Raw genomic sequence first — 5,557 nt, forward strand, 5'->3', positions numbered from 1 at the left:
TTATTCAGTTAAACCAATGATTCATTATTGGAGCAGATAGCAACAACCATTTCATTTCATCGGACATGCGTCTTTTTTTATTTTCCAATGGATTTACATCTTTCATTAATGGAAATTGTTTGATGTAGTGAGTAATAAAATAAATAGGCTCTGGTTGTTCGCCGTTCAAGAATTCTTGTTTAGGCAGTTCATACCATCCATACATAGTGTTTTGATCTAAGATTTCAATTCTTCCATGTTTCGGCAGTAGCATATTTTCCATGGAGCTAAGGTCCAAAATATGGAAGAAACAAGCGTTTCCACGACTCTACCGCCCGGTCAATTCTGTTCCACTTAATCCCTCTTTCATGGCCACATATCTTTCCGGCTAAGGAATGGGAAATCTTTCTCCTGTTACATGAATCAAATGTTTCATTTCATCCGGGAAAAGCCATCTCTTTCTCAACAATGCCTTTGTCATTTGATCCAATAGTGTTCCGTTAGATAGGAACAGATTTGATAAATACTGATAACTCTCGGATAGAGTATTAGAACGGAAAGATCCATTAGATAATGAACTATTGGTTCTAAGCCATCTCTGGCGATGAATCAACAATTCGAAGTGCTTTTCTTGCGTATTCTTGATGAACCAGCCTTTATACATAGATGTAGGAGGATTTGTGTGGGAAGTAATAAGCCCCTTTGACATCTCTTCATCTGCAAAGAATTCTCGACGTGAAAACACAGAGACAAAGGGCTGATCTTTGAATAGGAAAAAGAATGGGTCTGCAGGGTCCCAAATGAATTGGCTTATTCGAAAAAAGCCTTGTTCTTTGGAAGATCTATCTCGTGTCTGGTACTGCATGGTTCCACTCTGCAAGAACTCCGAATCATTCTCTTGAAGCGCATCCTCTTTATGATAAATGATCCGCTTGCCCCGAAATGACCTGGCCCACCAATAGGGAAATCCCAATTCATTGGGCCTTTCGATACAATCAAATATATTTCCACAAGGGCGCCATATTCTAGGAGCCCAAACTATGTGATTGAATAAATCCTCCTCTATCTGTTGTGGGTCGAGGGCTCCTTCTCCTTCCCCTTCTTCAAACTCCGATTCGTATTTTTCATATAGAAATCTCTGATCAACGATAGAACAAGATCCATTTTGCATCATATCTAACTGATTCCTCGGTTCGGACCGAAGAAGCAATGTCACTCGATCATTATCAAACTGACTGCAATCTTTTTCTGTCCGTGAGGATCCCACCAGAGCGCCTTCTACTTCTAATAGGCCATGAACTAGATCAGAATCATTCTCAACGAATCCATAAGAAGTGATCCAATTTTTTTCATCGGGTCCAGGTGCAGACCAAAGATCTTGAGCGACCGATCCGGCAGAACAACTCAAAAGATAAAGAAGTATCGTTAATTTCTTTATGCTCGTTCCAAGTTCGAAGTACCATTTGTACAAATAAGAACCCCCTTCCTTACATGATTTCTTCTTCATATAGATAGATATAGGATCTATGGGGCAATTACTTAGAAGTACATTTTGTGCAACAGCCCTTCCTATCTGATAGAAAAGGATCCCATGATCCTGAACCGATCTTACCTGGGATCGCAAATCCCAAGTTTGTCTATGAAGAGCTGATCTAATTGTATTAGTGTCTAGAATGGATTTCTTCTGTGTAATACTAATCGATAGGGCCTCATTGGTAAGTGCTACAAGATCTCGTGCATTGGAACCCATGGTTATGGACCCGAATCCGTTAGTATGGAACATTTTCTTTTCCAAGTGAAATCCCCTAGTATATGAAAGAATGAAAAAGTGTTTTCGTTGTTGTGGAATAAGAAGCCTTCGTATCTTAATGCATGTATTTAATTTATTCGGAGCTATTAAAGCGGGATCCACTTTTTGGGGAATATGAGTCGAAGCAAAAACAAGAATATTTCTAGTGGGACATCTTTCACAATCTCTGGAGAGATAGTTCACTAATAGACCGAGGGATAAGTAATTCGACTCATTCACATACAGATCATGAATGTTTGGAATCCACATTATGCAAGGGGACATTGCTTTTGCTAATTCTAATTGAAGGGTGATATCAAATCGGTCCATTTCCTTTTTCGGCGTCATATACATAGTTAGCGCATTCGTCATAGTTAGCAGCTCCGTATCAAGGTCATCATCAATATCGTCACTATCATCAATATCGATATCGTCACTATCATCAATATCGATATCATCAATAAGATAACCTTTAGGCTTGTCATCCAGGAACTTATTCGGAAATACCGTAATGAAAGGAACATAGGAGTTTGTCGCTAGGTATTTGACCAAATATGATCGTCCAGTTCCTATAGAACCTATCACTAAAATACCCCTAGAAGGGGATAGAGCTAAGCGGAGCGAAAAGGGTTTTCCATGAGATGGGAAATTAAAACTATTAGCCCCACACGAGGTTTGTGAATAAGTGATTGTCTGATAATGAGCAAGGAATATCCGTCTTTCTGCTAAACAGGATCTATTGAACTCATAATTCATTAGACACTTTTTATGAATGTCAACTAAGTATCGTAAGTAAATTGATCCCGGTTGTTCAATCATTTCATAACCAGAGTCATTCTTTGATAAATGATCACTATGAGTCAGACTCAATAGAATTTGATCAATCCTTTTTTCTGTCGTTAAGGTGGAGAACTGAACCAAGAATTCTCTTTCTTCATCATCAATCGAATCACTGTTCGCGACCCAGGATTCTATTTTATCATCAATCCAATCACCGTTCACGTTTTTTCTTTTTCTTATCAATGAATAGATCTCTTTACTTGTACGACTTAGATGTCTCGTATTTCTCGAAAAAGTGATTCGATTGATGGGATTTGGTATGATACTTATGAGATCGATGATATCAATGAGATTAATATTCAAATATTTCTTCTTAGAACGTATTGATTTGACCCCATAAGCGGGACCACCACCCAATAGCATGTTGCCGCCAGAAGCAGAACCCCGTATTTCTCCCAGAGAATCTCCTAATTGTTCCAGAGCAACTAGAAAGAGATTCTTTAACCAGAAAGAATTCTGTTCAGATGTAGGATACCTATCCAGAAGTTTTCGCAACTCAATCGTGTATGATGGAATCATCAAAGATTTGATCTTTTCTAACTCTGTCTGTAACTCACTAGAGGCTCGGGAAACAAAGAGAAGATGTGTACGAACGAGATATCCAGCAACAAGAAGAAGGAAAAGGATTGAGTAGAGGAACTCCCGAGCATTTGGTGATCTCAGATGTCTCCATATCAATAGAACGGGTGACTCATTATTTCGATGAATCATTTCTTCGGACAGAAGAAGATTCTGTAAACACTTACTCGGCATCTCACTTATCAGATTCCATTGTGGAAGAATCGCCAACCATTTTTTCTGAGGAATTGGCCATGATATATCTGATCCATGCATAATATCAGATACAAATTTTTGACTGCTACTTAGTATCGGCAATGGGTCTGAAAAAGTATCTAAAAGGGTGAAATTTAGATATTTGCACCCTGTCGAAGTAAGGAACCATGGCATATAGGTTTGGAACAGATTCCATTTTGAGAGATTTGAAAAAGCACTATCTCGTTGAAAGGTTCTATACATCTGCCGTTTCTCAACGCATTTCTTTAGACAAAGACTCCGTTTTTTCCTCTTTCCGGGTGGTAAATATTTCTCAGAACATGGAGTGTGAATCAAACCCATGTTTGAATTGAAACTGAGATACTGATGCAAGTTCTTCCCTTCTGAATCAGATAGATTCATATCTGAAAGAGGCTGACAATAAGTTCTTTCAAAATTGACTATTTGTTCCTCTGTTAGAGGTGTTCCAGAAATGTCTGCGATCGAGTAAATAGCTCTACGAACGAATGGATCGGATCGAATTGGAAAATGGAAAGATTTGTACAAGTTATACGTTTCGTCACCACTTTGTGGAAAATCGTTAGGTATGAATATGTCAGATACCTGTGACTCGATTGGTGAAATAGTATCTCTCTCCAAAAAAAACATGTTTTTTTTACTGACGCACGAAGAAAATATTTTGTTGCGAATGAACAAGATATTGAGGAATTGTCCATATGTAAGATCATAATTATTGGTACGGGTCTTTTCCACATCAAAAGGGAATCTTTTGTTACAATAGAACCAGAGGTGATGTGGATTATTCAAGAATCGAAGTCGATTTGCTTTATAAAAAGAAGATATCAATGAACTTCTATGAAATGGTTTCACGGGATTCAGCCAATTGTCTCGATCGTGGGATATCATTGAGAAATAGGAATCCGTGTTATCAAAGGATTTCCTGCGATTCTTTCTAGTATGGAATGAGTCAATCATCCACTTTGGTATCTTATTGAACAAAAAGGGTGATATTGTTCCTCCATTGATCAATAATTTCGATCTTTGGGAAGTATCATGATCATCCAATAAGAAGGGTTTCAATTTATTCAAATGAACGATTTGAACACCTATTGATTCTAACAACTGATTGCAGAGTTGATCATTCGGACCTTTCAATTCATAGATGTGGATCTCGGACCTATGAATGGGGGTATTCCCGATACTCACAAAGAAAAAAGGAAGTGACTTAGACAAAAAGAGAAGTGACTTGGACAAAAGGAGAAGTGACTTGGACAAAAAGAAACGAAGTGACTTAGACAAATCTTGTTTGTCGATAACCTCGGACCAATCAATCGAATATTGATTAATACGTAATCGATCGAACACTACTTGAAAACGGTGTTTCTGTTCAGAAAAGAAATGTTCCAAATGTTCCTGGAAATTCTTGCTCCCATTGGACCATTTGTATCTATATGCATCAGGATCCCGATTCATGGATCTCTCGGTTCGAGAAATAAGAGGATCGAACCATTTCTTCTGACTCTTTTTCAAATTCGATAAATGTTGGTTGATCGTATATTTTATTATAGTTAGATGATTCAGAGGATCATTTCCTATTTGATCCCTTTGAATTCCATATTCGAAGTTGCGATCGGATCGATTCATTAAAAAGAATCGATTCGATACATTTCTTATGTACCCATAGGTGCTATATTGGATTTGAATCAGATTTCGGATCAATCTATATTGATTGACCGCCTCCATTATGTTGTTGCTAGCAAATACCACTATTTTTGGTTTTGGATCATCTTCCAAATCATTCCCGCAGGAGATCCGGACCGATTTTTTTCTGATCCTTCGATAAAAAGATTCATTCTCTTCATAAAAAATAGGAGGTAGAACCACTAAAGATTTCCTTTTCGACTCATCCCTGGAGTTGAATACCTCATTCAAGAATTTTTTTTGATCCAATCCGTAGGAATCAATAGAAAAGGAAAATCCCTTATGATACACCAGATCCGGCTCGGTTATTGATAGAGTGAATAGATCTGCCATTTCTTGAAATCTCTCTTCTGATTCAAAATCGTGGTGTAACGTGTATCCCCCTTTGTTCCGGTCATGGAATAGATGAAATAAATCAAAAAATGGATTTTTGTTCAAGAATGAAATCTTATTGGAACTGTCCATATCCGGTTC

This window comes from Aristolochia californica, unplaced genomic scaffold, assembly GCF_029961685.1.
Source record: "Aristolochia californica isolate CCGP_79_NKW_82.1479 unplaced genomic scaffold, dmAriCali1.0.hap1 SCAF_302, whole genome shotgun sequence".
Classification (NCBI taxonomy): Eukaryota; Viridiplantae; Streptophyta; class Magnoliopsida; order Piperales; family Aristolochiaceae; genus Aristolochia; species Aristolochia californica.